This window comes from Schistocerca piceifrons, chromosome 8 (assembly GCF_021461385.2).
Source record: "Schistocerca piceifrons isolate TAMUIC-IGC-003096 chromosome 8, iqSchPice1.1, whole genome shotgun sequence".
Taxonomy (NCBI): Eukaryota; Metazoa; Arthropoda; class Insecta; order Orthoptera; family Acrididae; genus Schistocerca; species Schistocerca piceifrons.
Window position 1 is genome coordinate 165,306,527 of NC_060145.1, and position 23,438 is coordinate 165,329,964.

Genomic DNA, 23,438 nt, shown 5'->3' on the forward strand with positions numbered 1-23,438 from the left:
GGTTCTAGGCGCTCCAAGTCTGGAGCCGCGCTGCTGCTACGGTCGCAGGTTAGAATCCTGCCTCGGGCATGGGTGTGTGTGATGTCCTTAGGTTAGTTAGGTTTAAGTAGTTCTAAGTTCTAGGGGACTGATGACCACAGCAGTTGAGTCCCATAGTGCTCAGAGCCATTTGAACCATTTTTTATTGGCTCTTCCTCATTTTCTGCGAGAACCTCGTGTATCTGAATAGAGACACTTCTACAAATTAGAAAGGCCTAATGGAACAATCTGCGAAAGCCTTACCGGAACACGGAGAGTGTTTGAAATATCCCTGCGAGTGCTTTCCTCATTTATCAAAAGCCAAATTTAAATAAGGCGTGTTTGTTGGTCCTGAACCTAGAAAAATTGTGTTCGATTCTATATGTCAATAAAAAAACAAGGGGCTAGGGTATCATTTCGGGAGAGATTTCACTAAATTATTGTGTTATAGTATAGGTTTGCATTTCTTTTGCAGATGCTTCGATCTAGAAAATTTTTTGTGGCACTTGGTGTGAATCAACCTGTTTAACCAAAGCAGAATGAGAATCGGAGATAGGTTACCTGAAGAAAGGCTTTCTAGCCATATTGGTGAATATTGTTATTGTTCGACTCATTAAAACATATCAAACACAGAAGGTATTTCAAATATCGCAAGAACAAATTTAATCCAATTAGGTGTCTATAAACGAGCTAAAATAAAATAAAGCACCACGGAAAGTCAATTGTATACTCAAGCAGCATTGAAATATTTATAAATTTCTGAGAAAAGGATTAATTTTTTTTACATTATTTAATTTTAGAATGTGTTTTTCTTTACAGTTCATTCATCTATTGACTGCGACTCATAATGGTTGCACTTCCCACAGTGCGTCCACAAAGATACTGCAAATCTGACTTCTGGTGAGTCTACCATATGATTCTAGGCATGTGTTAGCAGTAAGCCATTATTTCTTTAATTCGTGTGATTTCTACTATTATTGCGATGTATTTATATGAAGTGTGTTGTATACTACACTACTGGCCATTAAAATTGCTACACCACGAGGATGACGTGCTACAGACGCGAAATTTAACCAACAGGAGGAAGATGCTGTGATATGCAAATGATTAGCTTTTCAGAGCATTCACACAAGGTTGGCGCCTACAACGTGCTGACATAAGGAAAGTTTCCACTCGATTTCTCATACACAAACAGCAGTTGACCGACGTTGCCTGATGAAACATTGTTGTGATACCACGTGTAAGGAGGAGAAATGCGTACCATCACATTTCCGACTTTGATAAACGTCGGATTGTAGCCTATCGCGATTGCGGTTTATCGTATCGCGACATTGCTGCTCACGTTGGTCGAGATCCAATGACTGTTTGCGGACTATGGAATCGGTGGGTTCAGGAGGGTAATACGGAACGCCTTGTTGAATCCCAACGGCCTCGTATCACTAGCAGTCGAGATGACAGGCATCTTATCCGTATGGGTGTAACGGATCGTGCAGTCACGTTTCGATCCGTGAGTCAACAGATGTGGACGTTTGCAAGACAACAACCATCTGCACGAACAGTTCGACGACGTTTGCAGCAGCATGGACTATCAGCTCGGAGACCATGGCTGCGGTTGCCCTTGACGCTGCATCAGAGACAGGAGCGCCAGCGATGGTGTACTCAACGACGAACCTCGGTGCACGAATAGCAAAACGTCATTTTTTCGGATGATTCCGCGTTCTGTTTACAGCATCTTGATGGTCGCATCCGTGTTTGGCGACATCGCGGTGAACGCACATTGGAAGCGTGTATTCGTCATCGCCACACTGGCGATCACCCGGCGTGATGGTATAGGGTGCCACTGGTTGCACGTCTCGGTCACCTCTTGTTTGCACTGAAGGCACTTTAAACAGTGGACGTTACATTTCAGATGTATTACGATCCGTGGCTCTACCCTTCATTCGATCCCTGCGAAACCCTACATTTCATCAGGATAATGCACGACCGCATGTTGCAGGTCCTGTACGGGCCTTTCTGGATACAGAAAATGTTCGACTGTTGCCCTTGCCAGCACATTCTCCAGATCTCTCACCAACTGAAAACGTCTGGTCAATTGTGGCCGAGCAACTGGCTCGTCACCATACGCCAGTCACTACTGTTGATGAACTGTGGTATCGTGTTGAAGCTGAATTGGCAGCTGTACCTGTACACGCCATCCAAGCTCTGTTTGACTCAATGCCCAGTCGTATCAAGGCCGTTATTACGGCCAGAGGTGGTTTTTCTGGGTACTGATTTCTCAGGATCTATGCACCCAAATTGCGTGAAAATGTAATCACATGTCAGTTCTAGTATAATATATTTGTCCAATGAATACCCGTTTATCATCTGCATTTCTTCTTGGTGTAGCAATTTTAATTGCCAGTAGTGTAATTTAAAAGGCTTATCAATGCATCTGCTAAAAGCATGATTTCGAAGACAATAGCATGAATGCCTTACACTACAGACGGAACTTGGAAAGAATTCTCCAACATGAAATTTCAGAGATTAGCTTAAGTCCACGCAGAAGTAAACATAGCGTGTGAGAGAGACATCCGGCATAGAAGAACTGATGCTAGGTTGTGTAAATTACGTAAAGTACGAACGAGAAAACAGAAATAGAACCTTCATTCTCAGGGTAAAGTAAAAATAAGCAAGGGAGTCGTGTGTTAGTAGTCCTGTTTGGGATACACAGCAACGACTGAGAAGTCCCCTAAGCCGATAGCGAAGCAGAAGACCCAAAGACGACTAGTTCATGTGTCTGTCATTAGTGGTTGTATCTCAGTATGGACACAGGATAACACGAACATTTCAATCTCGCATCTGTGCTTAGACCATGAATGCTAACCAGTGACGTCCTATATACAGAACAGTCTTACCCACCCAACAAGGTGTGCGGCAGTGTTACATTCCATACTGAGACTCCAACACCATTAATGGTTTTAGTTTCTTATGGTGTAGACTGTGAGTACTCCGTACCTCGGATTCATGCGATTATCGTCTGTAGCAAGGGTGACATACAATCTTTAGGTAATATATTTCCAAATTAGAGCTATGACATTTATTAACTTGATTTATTATCTCAGTCGACGGCCACTCCCTTCGGAGGTTCGAGTCCTCCCTTTGGCATGGGTGGGTGTGTTGTTCTTAGCATAAGTTAGTTTAAGTAGTGTGTAAGTGTAGGGACCGATGACCTAAGCAGTTTGGTCCCTTAGGAATTCACACGCATTTTTATGTCAGTCGAGAAAACGAGAAAAAGGAGAGACACATACCTTAGACTAAAACTGTCTTCCATAACAGGTGAATCTAGAATCTGTAAATGGAAATTAGAACACTATTGTCCTGTTGCGACGGATCCGACAAAGTGCCACGACGGAGAATCATGCCAGAGCCACTTGTAAACTCAGGATTTCCGACGTAATCGATAGAAATATGATCGATTCTTCGGTGTTTACCGTCAATACGTATTGTCTATGTTGTAGCCTTTCAGTAAACCGAAAACTTTGAACCAAGAATTATGAAGAGGACACAGCACATCACTTTCGAAAAATTCAATAAGTCTCTTAGGATTACTTTCCGCAAGAACGTAGAATTTGCTGTGAAACATACATTGATGAGCCAAAACATTATGACCACCTGCTTAACGGCTTGTTTCTCCGTCTTTGGGACGATATACATCCCTGATTCTGCATATCAGGAATCCCACAGTTTGTTGGGTGGTTGATGAAGGTGTGTGGCGTTAGATGTAACTCGTGTAAGTAATGGGCCGCCGATCGGCGTACTTGGTGATGGTGCACGACATCGACCCCGACGGGTTTTATAGGATTAACAACAGGTGAATTTGGTCGCCGAGACATCAACGTGAGTTTACTATAATACTCCTCAAGGTACTGTGGCACAGTTCTGTCTCCTAAACACGGACAGTTATACTGCTGAAAGATGACAATGCCGTCGGTGAAGACATAAAGTGTGAAAGCATGTAGATGGTTCGCAGCTGCCAGCGGCCACTACCACAGATCGCGTGCAAGTGCAGGAGAACGTCTCCCGTAGCATAACACTGCGCCCACCAGCCTGCGTCCGAGGCGCGATGCACATTTCGAGCCACCGTTTACCTTGATTAAGGCGTTTGTGGAGACGACCATCGACCTAGGGTAGCGAAAATGTGATCCACCCAAAGATCCGAAAAATGTCCATTGATCGATGGTCGAATCCCGATGGTTCCGTGCCCAGTGCAATCGTAATTGACGATGACGTTGTATCAACATTTGAACGCGTAGGGGTGGTCTACTGCGGAGCTCCATGTTCAACAATGTACGATGAACGGTGTGTTCCGAAACACTTGTACATCCATCAGCATTGTGTTCTTTTGGCAGAAATGCCACAGATCACACTATCTACCCCACTTTGCACAACAGACTATCCTCCGGACCCCACTTTCTGTGAGTCATGGACGCCCAACCATTTAGCGCCTAGCGTTAGTTCCATTGTCCTTCTACCTCTTTCCGTAGATGCTCACGACAGTAGCACGTGAAAATTTGAACAGCTTTGCCATTTTCGAGATATTCGTTCACAGGCTGTGTGTAGTAATAATTTGCCATTTGTCAGAGTCGTTTATCTCAATGGATTTCCCCATTTGCAACCCATATTCTCGCAAGGGTGTTCCCACGTCTGTGTCTTCTCCTTTTGCAAGCTTTTGTTACCGCTTTACGTGCTCACAACGTCATCAAGCGGCATCCAATGTTGCGATTGGGGGTGGTCATACTGTTTTGGTTCATCAATGTACGAACTACGCCACGACGCTGACCGAGTGAATGAGCGCTGTGGGCTGTGGATTCGTACACATAGTAACAACTGCCCAAAGCGAGCCGAAGTGGAATGATTGTATATAGTAATTAGTAGCAAAAACAGATGACAGTCTGAGATTCGTTGGGAGCATCATATGTAAATCTTATTCAGCCATTAAAGAGGTGTCTTGTAAAATAGTTGCTCGGCCATTTTTTAAGTATTGTTCATCAGTTTGAGGTCGTTTCAAAGCTAAATTAACAGAAAATACAGAGAATCCCCACCAACGAAGAGTGGTGCGTTTCGCCGGGTAATTGTTTATTTACCGCAAGAACGTTACGGAGATATTCAACAGACTCCCTTGGCAGACATTGCAAGGAAGCGAATGTCCACCAAGGACAGGTTTACTGTTGAGATTCCCAGAGAGTACGTTCCAAGAAGAAGCAGACAACACATTATTTCTTGCAAGATATATCTCGGGAGATGACCACGACGAGAAAAATCGGGGAAAGCAGAGGTCATACGAAGATTTATCGACCGTCGCTTCACACATAGCATTCGTAAATGGAACAGGGAAGGAAGATGGTATCAGATGTACCAATCGACTTACCCTGTGTGGCTGCTTGAGTGATGTAGATATAGATACATGTTGTAGGGAAAGGCAGTTGAAATCCCCGTTGGGTCATCCAAATTTAGGTTTCTCTGTGATTTCTCTACTACGCGTAAAGCCGACGCCCTGCTGATTCCTTTGAAATGGCACGCACCACAGATTTCCTCTACCACCCGAACTTGTGGTTTATCTCTAATGACGTCCTCGTGACTAGATGTGAAACCTCAATCTCATTTCCTTCCAGCCATCCGTCTCATAAAATTGAATCTGTGAGATAATTATAAGATACTCACATAACAGCAAGAAAAATCATCTTTTAACTCAGGAGCCACTTCATTAGAATAATATCTTCATGACAGCTAACATGATAGTTCAGCAGTAGGGCGGCTTAACCTTTACGGAACACTGTCAGAGTGCTGTACTAGTTTCACCCAACTCACATCGTATAGGTTTTTCTAGAATGGTGTAATTTTAAGGTAGAATACATTTCTCTCACGAGTCCTGCAGGTGGCAACTATTTTCAAAACTATTTTTAAAATGTGTCTAAGATGCTTTCGGTAGTGCAAAAGTTGCTTCAAGAACACAGGGATAAGATGAAGGAATTGCGAGTGTCTTACGAGATGTGTACACTAGATGGCGAGATTTTTTCTTTTTAATATCAAAAGAATCTAAAAATCTGAATTATCAACAATTTCTGTTTGTTAACCACGAGTAAACAGATATTTTATGTTCCCGAAAATCGTAAATAGCTATGTAAACGAATGTAAGCGAAGGATGTGCTGAGCGATATTTGCATAATATTGATTAAGCTTAGCAGTGTGCCAAATAAAACGACAGTACCATTGAGTCAGAAAGCATATCGGATATCAACTGCTTCAAAAGTCGTTCCCCAAAAACCGGTTGAAACCTCAGAGTTTAATTCAGAATACATTTAATCACTTTATGAAACGTCTTACTTTGACATCAAGCACAGTAGGTGCTAACGCAGTCGATTAAGGTAAGGTGTATTCGGATTCTCATGGTCGCCCCTAATAATAAGCTACGCATCCGGTAGATGTTTCATTAAACATATTATAACATGAGTCTCATGTCGTTGTAGTCATTCACGCAATTAGCTAATAGAGCCATACTTAGGATTTATTTTCGAATATTTGGCTCACGGCAATTTTATATGGTTCAAATGGCTCTGAGCACTATGGGACTTAACATCTTAGGTCATCAGTCCCCTAGAACTTAGAACTACTTAAACCTAACTAACCTAAAGACGTCACACACATCCATGCCCGAGGCAGGATTCGAACCTGCGACCTTAGCAGTCCCGCGGTTCCGGACTGCAGCGCTTAGAACCGCACGACCACCGCGGCCGGCCGGTAATTTTATAGTAATTTGAGAAAGCGTCAGAATTACTCGTATGGGGAAAGCGCCAATAAGTGACTGACATGAAATTTATTGGAGGTATCACTGCAATTGTGAACTCTGTGGTCGATTTGCTGCCATGCGATCAGTTCCGTCGAAAGGACACTGCTTAAATGAATGATGTCATGTTTAAGATCGAGTAAGAGAACGTTCTAGGTTTGCACTAATGACTACAAAAAAAAAATCTTTTCCAGAATGAACGAAGCGTAGGTTCCTTCAACACAAGCACAGAAACAAAAGCTATTAATATCTGATCAGAGCTTTATAACCCTTATGACCCGCATTATCCCTCGTCATTGTTCGTAGTAGCACAACGAAAAATTTTATGCGGGTAGTCGTTTCTTGCTTACAGGAAGTTACATATGGTTCGAACAATGCCCGGTGCGTATTTCTTCCGGCAGTATCTTGCAAGCCCGTTCGTTACGCAAGGACAAGGTGTTATTTCAGAACAATGCAGTGTTGACAGGTGTCGCACGTAATTCCATTTAGTGAGCACAGATGAAGGCTGTTAGCGTAATTTAATTCTGCCATAACTTCTCGACGCCTCTCTTTATTCATTTTATTAATATTCAGCCATGTATACTAATCAGTTTTCTTTACTTCAATGCTTTGTTCTGCCTTTCTTCTCTTTCCGACATTCTGCTATTCTTTCCGACGAAGTCTTCAGACTTACGTGAAATACAATTGAAGGGTTATCAAGCTAAGGGTGGTAAATAACAAAACGTACTTTGTAGTATATCCACAAAGAAGTTCATACAAATAATATGAATATAAATGTGCAGTAACTCCTCATTAACACTTGCTCATCGACTTTAGGAAAGCAAGTTACTACTTAACATGAACCAAAAATAGCAATTAAACACTGACTATTCTAAACAAATTTGAACCGAAATGGCAAACGCATTCTGCACTTATCCTATTTGGCATGAACAAGTCATAAGAGTTACCTGCCGTGCCTTCGTAGCACCCAAATAAGCCATCATTGGAGAAAGCCATTTTAGTATGTAAACGCCCTGTTCACACACCACCTAAAGAAACAGAAAACACTTTTTATGAAAAACTGGTGCTTAGCTCCTGTAGGATGATAATCATTCAATTGCAATGTTGATGTCTTTTTATAGGAATTCTTCTAATTCCGATAACACTTCTGTTTTCATTTCGCGTTGTCTTTGTACTGTGAAATCACAATTCGCATCACTATGCAGCATATAAGGAATAATAGATTCACAATACAGAGAAATCACAGCTGGAATGTGCCGTTCTGACAGTCTGGAACTATTTCCATAACCAAGAATCGAGCCCAGTTACCTTTCGCGCCTTACATATTGGAAACAAGCAGACAAGAGGGAAACAGTCGTGCTTGTGTATCCTATCTGGAAGTGTTTCCAGTTGAATAACATTCAGCACTGTTCCATGTTCTAGATTACGAACTGTTCCCCAAGCTCGATAACATCTGTATTTAAAGCTGTCCTGTTCTTATTTTTTCTCGTTTAGAGAGCCTGTTAAATGCCTATAGAAAGCTACACTTCAAAGCAACCTCTCCTCTAATTAATATGTAGACGATAATTTCATCAACTCTTTCACCATACACTCTGTTCCAGTTATTCTGTTAGAAATACGGAGTAAGTATGTAGTTATCACGAAAAAAGAGTACACACTTAAAGTCATTTTCGGCCTATCTATGTATATATTCGTAAAGAAGAAGAGAGTTTGTTCATTTTTTATGTGTCAAGCTCTTCCCTACTGTCTGGAGTAGTAGCTTAACTAAAATTTAAGCGTGCCACGTGTGAGCAAGGACCCTGTGAACTTCTAGCATACTGAAATAATTTTAAGTCAGCACTCTAAGTCAGCAGCGTTGTAAGTTAATAAGTACAACGAAAAAAGTTGCAAACTTCACATTTTCTTATTTACGCGATGACTTGTTTCGGACCGGAACCCATTTTCAAATCATCGTAACATAGTCATAAACGGTATTTCTGAAAATACAAAAACCATGTCAAAAATGTGCTAACGAACAGTTACAGCGTGCACAGATAATATGTAGATTAGACATACGGATTATCTGTATGCCTTGTAACCGTTCGTTTGTACGATTTTGACATAGTTCTTGTGTTTTCGGAAACAACGTTTTTGACTATATTACGGTGATCTGTAAATGGGTCCCGGCCCGAAACTAGTCATCGAGCGAATAAGAAAAGTGAAACTTGGTACTTTGGTTGGTTTTCCGTTGTACCAAGGAACTTGTGCCCTTACTAGTGTCTCAGGAATTACAGGCGCCTTTAGAGGCTGTACTTTAAAAACTGGCTATATTATTGATAAGAATTACTATTATTCGTCCTCTACAACTTAATTATATTTTTGCTTTTAACCATACGTTTTTCCGAATGGTTTTAGGCATCTACAGTCTTCTAGACAGGAAATAATCATTATAATTATTATCTGCTTAACTAAACGTACGTTTTTTAACTGGTTTGAAATAAGATACATAATAACACCAATTTTAGATTAAATCATTTTTTACATTAAAGTGATGCTACGCAGTACTACGTACACAAATTCAAATAACCCAAAACAAAATATTTATAGCTAAGCAAATCATCATTAAAATAAAAATTTCGAACAGAGAAGATAGTCACAAGTTAAGGGACACGTTTTTCGTTTAAACCAAAAATGAAATTCAGATACAAAAGACTAATATTGGTTATTCTTATCCGCAAGATAAACCGCTGTTAAGTACATTCTATAAAAACGGCTGTTAGATTTCGAAGGCACATTCAATAACTTTAATGAAAAATTTCTAAAACGTGGCTACTTGTTAGTAAGTTTCCTTCACGTACAAGATACGACTTCCGGATTTAAACAGTGTCCTATAGTCAACATGTCAATATAAATTTTTTCTTGTGCAACTTTTCGGATGGACAGCGAAATAATTAGTTAATTATAGCATTAAAAGGATCCACCACTAAACTAAAAATTATAGAAATTTTAAACTTTTATTTTCTCAGTGTAATAGGTATTACTATCTTATTGCAGCTATAATACAATAGGCCTCGTACTTTCCGCTTTCACTAAGAACTTTAGGCTTTTTAGGATCTCAGGAATTATCTTTAATGGAAATGAATTGTTTTTCTTTTAATATTTTAGACTGTAACAAAATTCAGAAAAGTTACAGGGGTACTAAGAGCGTATTATTTCCTTTCAAAGAAAAAAGCAACATATTTTCACGAGCATTAGATTTAGATTTATCTTAAAAGTCTCACCAGGAGGGCAAGTAAGGTTTTTTTTTTTTTTTTTTTTTTACCGACGGTTGATAAAGAAAAGGCTACATTCGACTCCAGATAAAAAATGGTAAATGTAGGATGGAAAAGGTATAGTGATCTAGTGATAACATTTACAAAAAAGTGCTACACTCGCTCTTTTCTGTAACACGAAAACTGTAGATTATTATTTTTGTTCATTCTTCTTGTACGCACAGTCTGTCACATTTCTAAAGCTTGTTATTTTAAGAATCACGTATACAGGCACTGCATGACCACTGACTCCTCCTCAGGCCTTAGACAAAGTAGCAACCCTGATGTGTAAAAATTGTATATCACCCGATATTAAGAGCTGGAGCTAGGGGAAGCACCTCAAATAGGGGAGCTTGCTGGGCGCAGCAAGGGAAATGAGCTCTCGAAACTGGGAGAGGTCTGTTAAGTACTGTCTGATCGAGTGGACGTGCAAGCCACTGCCTCGGATGTCGCAACATTATGTGGACTTACAGTAAAGTCCATTGAAGGACTTGCAATGTTGATAACCATGATACTTTTGTACCAATGGATACGCCAGCAATATTCGTCCCTCGGTATTTTTAAGATTATAACAATAATGTGTGAGCGTTGCGTGGAATAACATGTGAACGACGCTACCAGCGTCGTCTCACGACTGCCTACATATCATCTTCATCATGTCAAGGCAACATGTATGCTACGAATCCAACTGTATATCACGACGTGGACCAGTGACAATATTAACTGTGTTATTGTACGCTCAAAAGTGAATACCGTAACGCTTCGTTTACTTCGAAACACTAATGTGTAGACATTTATAAGGACGCCACACTTGATCTAAAGAAACGATCCTGCATTACAAAAGTAACCAAGATAGTAAATTACAGCTAGAAGTTTTAAAAAAGTTTCCTTTCTTCAGTGTGCAGAATATTGTTTCATTTCATAATCTTTCCGTAATTTATTTCATTTCCTGTCGCCGGATATTTCCTGCATGTTACTGTGTTCTCTAGCATGCGCAGAAGTACTGTATGACTTCTTTCATTTCATGTGTCGCTGTAATGGCGTTGCTATGTTTCTTATCACCTGAAACATGTCATTAGGATGCAGGCTTCCATGGTTTTAAATAATCGCACTTCAGGTGTGCAATGAAGTAATCGTTTGTATAAGGTAACAAAATCTCAGTGATTATAACTTAATTTTATATGATGAATTATTTTTCTTTAATTATCTGTCTTTTACAATAAAGTAAAAATTGTTACTAAAATGTTTCTTTTATTTCAAAAGAAGAAGTCAGTTGTTGTAATGAACAAACAGAGAAGCTTAAAAATGATTTGTGTATTGATAGCCGTATTACACGACACTATCGTTTTTTATAAAACTGGACAAAATTTACCGTGATTACTTATTCATACAAAACAGCATGCATGTTGTGTGTTCATAGTGTGATGTTCTTATGAGATATAAACTGAAATCAAATAAAAGTAAAGGTTTTATAAATCTCCCACATTAATGAAATACTCTCTATCCCGGTGTATGAAATAGAACTAAAACAGACCTCCTTATTTCATTACGCAAAACACAACACTGTAATTTCCATCTGAAATACGTAAGCTGCCCTCCTTTTCGCTAAATACTAAAATTCATTTAATCGGATATTTCGAAGGAAAACGTTGTCGCAAACAGACCATGCCCGGGACAATGATGAAACCGTGTGCCTACTGCTCGTGACATGTTTGTAATTAGCTGCCACACAAAATTAATAACCAGTGACAACAAGTGTCTTCAGCGATAAAAGACGACATCCACTGACTTTGTTTATGAAGCATGAAACAATAGAAAACACCTGACAATGTCCCCCCTCATTCACACTGCTATAATACACAGTTCAACATCAGTTTATTCTAGAGAAGCCAAACTCTCCTCGTGCTGGTTCAGTACAAATATGACCATAAACACAGGAACGCCTCCCGTGAATTATTCCACGTGCCTGTAGCCACACTTACATGAGTATTCACATAAAGTGCGTAAGTCGACATCTAACCCTGTAAACTTACTTCTCTCAACTCGAAATGGGCGCATTTTAATTAATGTTTATGTATCAGATAATATACCCGGCGAGATAAGTGTTTAAATACTTGCTAACTTATATCCCACGAGCCCATTTGCCGCTATCCTATATACAAACGTTAAATTAGACCTCAAAATCTAACTGAATAACCACTGCTGAATCCTCGCGCTCGCTTCTGCAAACAGAGTCGGCGCGACACGACACTGCTCCAGCCGCCAGAAAAGATGCATGGTAACAAAAAATACTACACTGAAGAGCCAAAGAAACTGGTACACCTGCCTAATATCGAGTAGTACCCCCACGATCACGCAGAAGTGCCACAGTACAACGTGGCATAGACTCGACTAATGTTTGAAATAGTGCTGGAGGTAACTGAACTGACACCATGCATCCTACTGGGCTGTCCATAAATCCGTGAGAGTACGAGAGGCTGGAGATCTCTTCTGAACAGCACATTGCAAGGCATCCCAGATATACTCAACAATGTTCACGTCCGGGGAATTTGGTGGCCAGCAAAAGTGTTTAAACTCAGAGGAGTGTTCCTGGAGCCAAGTTGTAGCAATTCTGGACGTGTGGGGTATCGTACTGTCCAGCTGGAATTGCTCAAGTCCGTCGCAATGCACAATGGTCATGAATGGATGCAGGTGATCAGACAGGATACTTACTTACGTGTCACCTGTCGGAGTCGTATCTGGACGTATCAGTGGTCCCATATCGCTCCAACTGCACACGCCCCACACCATTACAGAGCCTCCACCAGCTTGAACAGTTCCCTGCTCGAATGCAGGGTCCATGGATTTATGAGGTTGTATTCATACCCGTACACGTCCATCAGGCGATGCAATTTGGAACAAGACTCGTCCGACCAGGTAACATGTTTCCAGTCAACAACAGTCCAATGTCGGCGTTGACCGGCCCAGGCGAGGCGTACAGCTTTTTGTCGTGCAGTCACCAAGGGTACCCGCGAGGGTCTTCGGTTCCGAAAGATCATGTCGATGACGTTTTGTTGAATGGTTCGCATGCTGACTCTTGCTGATGGTCCAGCTTTGAAATCTGCAGCAATTTGCGGAAGAGTTGCATTTCTGTCAAGCTGAACGATTCTCTTCAGTCGTTGTTGTCACCGTTCTCGCAGGATCTTTTTCCAGCCACAGCGATGTCAGAGATTTGATGTTTTACCGGATTCCCGATGTTGACGGTACATTCGGGAAATGGTCGTACGGGAAAATCCCCTCTTCATCGCTACCTTGGAGATGCTGTGTCCCATCGCTCACACACCAAATATAATAACACGTTCAAACTCACTTAAATCTTGATAACCTGCTACTGTAACAGCAGTAACCGATCTAACAACTGTGCCAGACACTCGTTGTCTTAGCCGGAACCGCGCGACTGCTACGGTCGCAGGTTCGAATCTTACCTCGGGCATGGATGTATGTGATGTCCTTAGGTTAGTTAGGTTTAAACAGTTCTAAGTTCTAGGGGACTCATGGCCTCAGATGTTAAGTCCCATAGTGCTCAGAGCCATTTGAACCATTTGTTCTTGTTGTCTTATATAGACGTTGCGGATCGCAGCGCCGTATTCTGACTGTTTACTTATCTCTGCATTTAATACGCATGCCCATACCAGTTTCTTTGGCGCCTCAGTGTAGGAGGAAAGGCGAACAGGCTAATGCGTACTAAGAGTCAAAGAAGTTGTGCTCCTACAAATAGATTCATTGCCGTAAAAGAACTGCGTCACTCTCAAGGACTGCATTCTTTGGCACCAGATATCGGAGTGTTGTGATTTATATGGCACGGTCATCGGCGACCAGGTGGTACTCAACAGGTATGTCTGTGCACCCTCTGTATTTAGCAGGCAGTAACTGTGCTGAGTTTAGAGGTGAAGAGTGTTTGCAAAATTCTCTCTAGGGTGCAGTTACTTCAACAAAACAGCAATTTAAACAAAATCACGTTGTGGACCTACGGGAATCTGCATGGACATATTGACGTATGGCTGCACGTGTTGGGCACAACCTATCGGTGGCGTGTCGCTGCTTTCAGCAGTGGTCTGTGCAACATTGCTACATCTGTAGACCAGGTTATGGACGTGCGTGCGGTACAGACGCAAGTCAAGATCGTTACAGCAGTGACCAACCGAGCATCATCGGGGAACGAATTCTGGGCGCATTTTGGACCATTGGGAACCGTCTGGTTGCAGGAGGCCTAAGAACACGTGTGAATCAGTCCAGGTTACTACTGGCACCACGACACTACCAGTCATGGCTACTCTGGTGCCGTAAAGGAATTGACTGGAGAATCGAATGGCGCTCTGATATTTCGGTAATGAGAGTAAGTTCTGTCTGCATGCGAGTGATAGACGTACACGTATATGGAGCACACATGGTAAGCTGCCTATTCCTGAGTGCCTTCGTCCACGACACACAGGTCCCGTCCTGAGCTTCTTGGTCGGGTGGGCATAAGCTATAACTCATGGTTACATTTGGTGTTGCCCGGCCCATTGCACAGGTTTGCTATCCCTGTGCTATTGCCATTTCTTTGACAGGAAGGTGACGTGTTTTTCCAACAGAACAACGCACGACCACATACAGCTACTGCGAAGCAGCGTGCTTTTTGTGATGTAGAACTATTGCCCTGGCGAACAACGTCAACAGATCTCTCGCCAGTTGAACATGTACGGGACATGATGAAGCGGGAACCTACTCATTTTCCAAGGATTGCAGGAACCACTGCCGAATTTCAACAATAGACGAAAAATGCGTGGGACAGTGTGTCGCCGGATTCGACATTTTTATGATCGTTTGCATGCAAGAACAAACGCCTGCGTTGCCGGCAGATCCGGGGGGAGGGCGGGGGGTTGGGGTGGTACACTCCGTCTGAATTTATCATATTCGAATTACCTGCCACCTCACTTGTCAATAAAATGACCTTGTCGTTGAGTGTGTTGCAGTTTTGTGTCCGGCACTGTATCGTCCGACGACGTGCAGCTAAGTTAGTTGCTGCGTGTCCAAACTAGGTACGAACATGAACATTGTTCGCTAACATAGAAGACGAACTGCGTAAATGGCATCTCGATCGCATGGCGCTAGCATCTCGGAGGCGTACTGCTGAGTTTTTGTGTGTCTGACGGTGTGCGTATCGTTGATGAGGTGGAGCTCCCCCAGGAGTGAATATCCGACAATCAGCAGGTAGGAGCGCCTAGGCCAGACTCCAGCGGAAAGGGGCGGCAACGGGGTGGGACGAGGGGGGGGGGGGGGGCGGAGGATAGCGGAAGTGAGGCGACTATTAAAACAATGGGCGACGTGCCGCGCATCACAACGCCCGCCCGTCTCCGTCTCCGTCGCTGTCTCCTGCACCCCGTCAGCCTGACGGCGTTACAATACAGCACAATGCAACACCGTACAATGCAGTCTCTGCGCTCAAATTCCCCTCCATTCTCAGCTCTTATTGCGGATAAGAGAGCGCAATTTCTTTCGCTTGCTGGTTTACCGTAAATAGCGAGTGGTCACTACGAAAAGCGCACGCCATTGTTCATCGCTAATTCCCTGTAGGAGCATCTCCTTACTTTCTGTTGTGTGATCAGATTACTTCTTATTTTCGCTCGTGTCTGGACTGGTGGGTAATTGTACTCCACCAGGCTTTCATATTATTGTTCGGGACACATTGTCTCAGAAGTAAATTAAAATCAGCGAAGTCCTCCGGTTCTGGTCGATATTTTCTGGACGTTTCCCCGGTAGTGAGACAAACGTAGCAACTGGAACCTCCTCCCGAATATTCTCAATTGGAATTCTATTTTCTCTCCCCCCCTCCCCCTCCCTACCAGGTCCCATACGAGGTTTGTTCAGAAAGTTAGTGTACTGTGACTATAATGGGCTGCGGTGTTTCCAGTTTTTTTGGTGGTCGGTCTCGGCAACACTGAATGGTGGAGGGGATCCCCTGACCAGAGCGAACATCACAGGAACGCAGTAGTACGTAAACACGCGTTATGGTGTCAATTAGCATTAAAGATATCGGAAAGAAATCCCGTGAAGTGCGAGGCACATGCTGTGATGCGCTTTCTCCTCGCGGAAGCAATAATGACTACCAGTTTTTTTTCGCCCATCAAAACTGTTTACGACGAAGATGTTAAGAAGGGAAAGAGTATGTTTAAGTAGTGTAGGGAGGTTAGTAAAGGCAGAATGGAGACCTTCAATTTTGACTGATAAGCTGCTGCCAAAAATCGAGGAAATTATTTGTCGAGGCCACCGATTGACAGTGGAGATACTTCCTGGAACGCTGGGATACCGGAAATTGTACCTAAGATATATCCCAAAACAGCTGACAGAGCATCACAAAAAACTAAATCGGGTCAATAGCGCCTGCGAGTTTCTTAAGCGAGTTGAACTGCAAGGTGAGGATTTTATGAGATGTGTTGTGACTGGAAATAAACGTGGGTGGCTCATTACACGCCTGAGACAAAAAGACAGTCGTCATAGTGGCGTCATACGAAATCCCCATTTGTCAAAATATTCAGAACTACGTTTTCTGATTAAGAAATCGTGGCTTCAAAATTTTGTGCACATAAAGGCGTGATTTCGATCGAATTCCAGCCTCAGGGTGAGACCATCAATTCACAACAATATTATGGGGCTCAAAAAAACTCAGAAGGAGCATGAAGGAGCATTTGGAACAGGAGGGGAACGCTCACGAGAAGAGTGGGGTTGTTGCACGACAACGCCCGTCCTCTCACAGCCTTAGCCACCAGGTCGGTCTTGGACTCATGTGGCTGGGATGCTTGAACCACCCCGCATTTTCCTGACTTGGCGCCCTCAGATTATCATCTTTTCACCTCCCTGAAGGCATATACGAGTGGGTTAAGTTTTCAACAGACGAGCTCGTACAGAAAGAGGTTGTGAAGCGGGGAAAGGAGATGGCGCGAGAGTTAATCTAGGAGCGCATAAAGTAGCTCACCTCATGCACTGAACGGAATGGCGATTACGTGTAAGAAAAGTGTATCGACAATACCATGCAATTTGTTTCAAATACACCTTTCCTAAAAAAAAATAATATATTAATATCTAGTATGCTTACTGTCTGGACATGTCTCATAGTATTCGGCCGATGTTTGGAAAAGAGCTCAGATCAGTGGGTACTGACACAAATTTTATGCAGTTTTTCCCTTTTGGTTATCAGACAAGTAGTGAAATTGACAACGTTGTTCTAAACTTTGCCACCAGTTGGGGTGCTATTTCCCTAAACCTACCTTCAAGGTATTTCACTGACGAGGTTGGAGAGTACAACGGCCCACACTGCTCACCCGAATATTAAATAAAAGACGAAATAATCTTTCGTAAGACATTTCACATTTTAATATCGTATGGAGAACGTCAAACACAGTGTCAATAAACAGGTTTCTGTTCAGCAATGTGCGATCATAAGTGTATATTCCAGCATGCAGGGTGCACCAGAACACTCGAAAAACTTTCAAAGGTGCCAGTATGGACGAAAACAAGAAAAAATCCAGTAAATCTGGGCTCTTAAATGTATACCTTAAGAGAGATGGCAGCTTGTTCAGTAGAGATGTCTTCAACAATAGCGAAGACGAGCGAGTGTTCATTGCTCTTCAGGTATGCGCTTTAGAGCTCCTGTTTATTGGACATTTTTTCCTCGTTTTGGTCCATACTACAATCTCTCAAAATATGGAAAGCAAAGAACTTTCAGGAGAAGAGGTTTTTCGCAGTAGCGAAGGGTGGCTCATACCTCTTAAGGTATGTATTTTAGAGCCCATCTTTACTAGACATTTTTTCTTGTTTTGATCCATACTAACCCTTCTGAGTTTGTCGGTGGAATTATGGTTCATCCGCTATACAGGGTTTATAGCGGGTGCGACAGTGGTGTGCAGGAAGTCTAGACAAAAATTCAGTATAAGACACATGCGGTCTGTCAAATAGGGAAACTGACACAAACTGGCCAATGAAAACCACCTAAGCTACAGCGCATGCGCGTCGCGCTAGATCATACGAGCCCTGTATCAGTGACCCATGTACGCGGTTTTACAGTCTTAATGCTCTGCTTTCTCTTTTTAGTCTCACTGTTGCCCATGTTTCACTTTCTTGCAATGCCCTCCTAAAAATGTACATGATGGTCAAAACGAAATTATTCTGACAAGTGTTTTCGGCTTTTTATGACAACGTAATCTAAACAGCAAGGAAGCAACTAGGACACTATCTGAAACTAACAGGGAGGGCAAACGAAACTGGCCCAGAAAATATTTTGTGCACCTTAAGATAGGCCATCAAACTTAACTCATTTGACCTGAGAGCGGATGATGTAAGCTGGGTTGCCTGTCTTAAGGCACACAAAATTTTTCCCGAGAGGCTTTTATTTCGTGCAGCCTGTAGTTGCTGATGTAATAGACAGGCAGCACAAAAGTCCAACACAGCAGAAATGATGGTTAGCTGTACGAATGAAAATCAAATAATTGTCGTGTTAGAACATTATCAGACATCAGTGAATTAACAGCTGACGCATGAAGTTCAGAGTGGCGTCTGATGCGCAGTTTTATGATCAGTTACATTTCATGCAATCTGAATAATCTTTGTAATATTTTTCCTTAATTTCAGTCCCGTCACCCCCCCCCCCCCCCCCCCCCCGCCACCCAGCTTCCTCCACTTTGTGCAGTGGTGTTACCTAAGCAGTTAAATTAGGCCTGTTATCTCTCACTAATTTTGATATTTGCAAAGCTATTAACTTCGTTACCTTCATGGTTCACCTGTACATTCCCTAGAAGGAATCAGTTGTAAGCAGACCATCCATTTCATTCAACAGTTGTTCGACTGGTTACTAAATGCCTATCTGAAAGAACTATTAGCACTACCATTCTTAACACCACATTTAATCGTGTTGTGATTTTATAACTCCGTTCTTTGGTAACCGATGTTTTTTACCATCTTGTTAATTGGTAACAAAAAGAAAAGCCTTTTGCATCTCAGAAGACGCTGCTGCTAACCTTTTCGGCAGACGAATTCGATTTTGCTTTTTTTCGGTGCATTGCTCTTTCGTTTCTGATATGAAGTGTTTTATCCACATATGATACGTAGTGAAAAATAATCAAAGCACTGAGGGATGCAGAGCACCAAATGACAGGTTTCAGCTTTGTGTCAGTCCACAAGCTGGGTACGATGTTTCATGGAGAACGCTATTGCATGGTATAAGGGTTTGAGTACCATTGGCATACATACTTTCACTTGCCACAAACAATCAGCATAGGGGACAATGCAAATACGTCTTTCTTGTACTACCAGAGTATCGGTTAACCCATTTCAAGGATTTAATGCCCGCGTGGTGTTTTCTCAAATGAGATGACTTGCTAAGAAGATAAAACATAGAGGAACTGATTTCTTTTGATAAAGTAAGCAGAACGAGTCTGACTGTTTGAATTGCCGCACATCTGGTATTACGACAGCATCTGCATTTCAGTTCTATCACTTTGCACATTCCTACAAAACTAATGAAGACATCACAGGCGTCCAGCAAGAGCCGCTTCTCGTTACAGACCAGTTGGAGTACTGAGGATGTAGTAAATATTCGGAATTTAGAGACGTGACCGTCGGGAAGAAAACAAAAATTACGAGTGACTTTCCGTATCAGTGTATCGGTGTAAACATCAAAGGTATAATGGACCGAATCACAGATAGTTTGAGTGAGCGCTTAGTGTGTACCCAAGATCTTCTGCGATGGAGCTCTACAACAGTAAGACAAGAGCGGATCAGAAAAGCAAATAACGGATTTAGAACAAGAAAAACTACGGAAACCGTAACTCAATTTTGGCAGATGAGCGTTTCGATCCCTCTATTACTAACTGCCTACAGGTTTAGCAAAGCGAAAGATGAGTATTAATAGACATGATTTCCTTCTAGAATGACATTTTCACTCTGCAGCGGAGTGTGCGCTGATATGAAACTTTCTGGCAGATTAAAACTGTGTGCCGGACCGAGACTCGAACTCGGGACCTTTGCCTTTCGGGGGCAAGTGCTCTACCAACTGAGCTACCCAAGCACGACTCACGCCCCCTCCTCACAGCTTTACTTCTGCCAGTACCTCGTCTCCAACCTTCCAAACTTTACAGAAGCTCTCCTGCGAACCTGCAGAACTAGCACTCCTGAAAGAAAGGTGGTTCGCAGGAGAGCTTCTGTAAAGTTTGGAAGGTTGGAGACTAGGTACTGGCAGAAGTAAAGCTGTGAGGTCGTGCCGTGAGTCGTGCTTGGGTAGCTCACTTGGTAGAGCACTTGCCCGCGGAAGGCAAAGGTCGAGGTCGAGTTCGAGTCTCGGCCCGGCACACAGTTTTAATCTGCCAGAAAGTTTCATGATTTCCTTCTGTTTCCTTTTTATTGATTTATTTACTTGAGTTGTGGTCCATTGGTTCTTGGACTCAGAATATTAATTCTATGCGTGATGCAGAAGTTCTCATATATTTGGGTTAGGTATACTGTAGCTCGTTTTCTGACCGAAAACTGTATGTAGCAGATTTGATCCATTTTACACACAGTAATTCTTGTACATGTCCTTTTGTGGATAAGTAGGTCTTGGCGCTGAGATTTAGGCAAGTTATGGTATCTGGAGAACTTTTACGCTACTCTATTGCATATGCCAGTTGTACAAGATGTAGAACATCTGCTATCATCATGGTTTGGAAGGTGAGCATCGGACATCGGAAGAAGATTTAAAATACTGATAATCCTGGTATAGAGTTTGTATAACCTGACTCAAAACAAAAGGATATAGCAAATACTCCAAAACATTCGTAGCATGGAACTTACCTCAAGCACACTTAGCACTGTGTAGCAGGAGTAAGAAAACATGTCGCTCCTTACTACTACCCTATTAATTCCTGAAAATGGAAGTTAACAATTCGTCACAAAAGGATAACGCAAGAAATACACTGAGAACAACATAGAATGCTAGCATGTATTACAAGTAATTGGATCCAGTGAGAGATTCTGAAAAATATAAATATAGCATTAAAAAGTCTAGTATTAGATGCAATAATGAATTTTTGTTCGAGATGCTAATAGTTTCATTTTATAATGAACAGAGAATATGCAGGCATACTTATTTACATTAAACACCTCATTAGAAATTTTACAAACTACATCGCAACCACATACACTGCTTGTACAGGGTTATTACAAATGACTGAAGCGATTTCACAGCTCTACAATAACTTTATTATTTGAGATATTTTCACAGTGCTTTGCACACACATACAAAAAGTTGTTTCAGGCATTCACAAATGTTCGATATGTGCCCCTTTACTGATTCGGCAGACATCAAGCCGATAATCAAGTTCCTCCCACACTCGGCGCAGCATGTCCCCATCAATGAGTTCGAAAGCATTGTTGATGCGAGCTCGCAGTTCTGGCACATTTCTTGGTAGAGGAGGTTTAAACACTGAATCTTCCACATCACTATGCGTGAAACTTGCCCGCACGCGTTCAACCGTTTCTTCGCTCACTGCAGGCCGACTCGTTGATTTCCCCTTACAGAGGCATCCAGAAGCTTTAAACTGCGCATACCATCGCCGAATGGAGTTAGCAGTTTCTGGATCTTTGTTGAACTTCGTCCTGAAGTGTCGTTGCACTGTTAGGACTGACTGATGTGAGTGCATTTCAAGCACGACATACGCTTTCTCGGCTCCTGTCGCCATTTTGTCTCACTGCGCTCTCGAGCGCTCTGGCGGCAGAAACCTGAAGTGCGGCTTCAGCCGAACAAAACTTTATGAGTTTTTCTACGTATCTGTAGTGTGTCGTGACCATATATCAATGAATGGAGCTACAGTGAATTTATGAAATCGCTTCAATCATTTGTAATAGCCCTGTATATAAACACATAACCAAGAAAAAGTCTGCACTGGTGGAATCATATATTATGGCTTGCAAGGTTATTCTCCTAAATTACATCAATATATATTCAGCGACGTTCTAGACATAGTTCGAAAGATTATTCTGTGATTTATATTATCTGTAGGAGAAATGCGAAGCAAAGAAGGGGGAGTCGAACAACTACACAGTCAGAACGTTACTCTTTAGTTCGACGCATATGTCTGGCTACAGCGTTGGACCACAAATTTTACAATTGGAACGTTTGTGTTTTTGCAAGACAGACTTATTAAAGGTAGATTCGGTACATTTTTGCATTTTGTCTCTTTTTAAAATGTTACAGAAAATGGAGAGAAGTATAATCGAATATGTCCTTCATATTCCTTCTCCCATTACTGGAAATGCTAGTACTGATTCGTGTTTGATGATCAGTCGGTTATTAGACAGCATTCTGATACCACAAGGATATGCCTGTAAACGTATCGGTCAAATATTTTGAGTTCACACCGTGAAACGAATCGGACGATTTCGATTTGCTATGAGAATTCTGAGAAAGCTTAGCGCACCTGTAAAGGAGATGGTGTATTCTTCCCCTCATCCTACATCTAAGTACTTTTAAGAGTCGGGGAGGCAACTCCTACATATCGGAAGATGTGGGAAATCATACATTGTGCTCTTGTTGGAGATACTTTCCTAGCACTCTGTAAATGTTGAGGTTGTTTTTATATTATAGGATTTAAATATTTCCATAAGATTAAGTTTATAGTAGTTTAACCCGTCGTTACTTTTGAAAATTCACAATTTCTCTCTAGGTACTTTCATTTCTCTCTAATTACATTCGTTTCTACGTTGTCCTAAGTTGTACATTTATTGATGGACATATGATCATTTAACTTTCATACCCTTCACACGTACATCATCCATTTTTGTCATTATTCTGGTTTCAGTAGCAGACTTAAGTAGAAATTATCATTACGATGTTGTAGCTCTTGTTATTTCTGTACTTTCTGAGAAATATTGGAGAGGAACTCCGTCTTATGCAAGATAACTTTTATGGTTTTGTTTCATGAGGACTTGTTTCAGCGTTTTGCGCCATCTTCAGTGGTTCCTTTTTTTTTTTTTTTTTTTGCTTATGAAACTTTATTGCTTCATGTGTAGATTACTGAATTATTCTCAGAAGTATTTACATTTGCAAATGGAGCAATCATTAAATAACACTACGCCTAACACAGTCTGAAACGGCCTTCGTAACTGAATAATCACCGTTTCTGCCTTCGGTGCGGAAAGTTCCGAGCTTGATTCCCGATGCCTCTTCAGTTTTTTTCTGAGGTAGTGAGATATGGAACAGGGGCCACACAGCGTCGTAGGGCCAAATGAGGAGCTGATTTAATAAAGAAGTAGCGGAA

At 41.9% G+C, this 23,438-nt stretch overlaps 1 long non-coding RNA gene and 1 other non-coding gene across 2 annotated transcripts in view; one reads left to right on the top strand and one right to left on the bottom strand.

The window, feature by feature from the left end:
* Positions 1-23,438, top strand: part of LOC124711388 — a 159,547-nt gene that overhangs the window by 108,199 nt on the left and 27,910 nt on the right. Inside the window, exon 4 of the long non-coding RNA XR_007005472.1 lies at positions 838-918. This is a non-coding gene — a long non-coding RNA (uncharacterized LOC124711388). The remainder of the gene's footprint in view (positions 1-837; positions 919-23,438) is intronic.
* Positions 20,139-20,213, bottom strand: Trnas-cga. The gene has a single exon. It is a non-coding gene; the product is annotated as a tRNA-Ser (tRNA).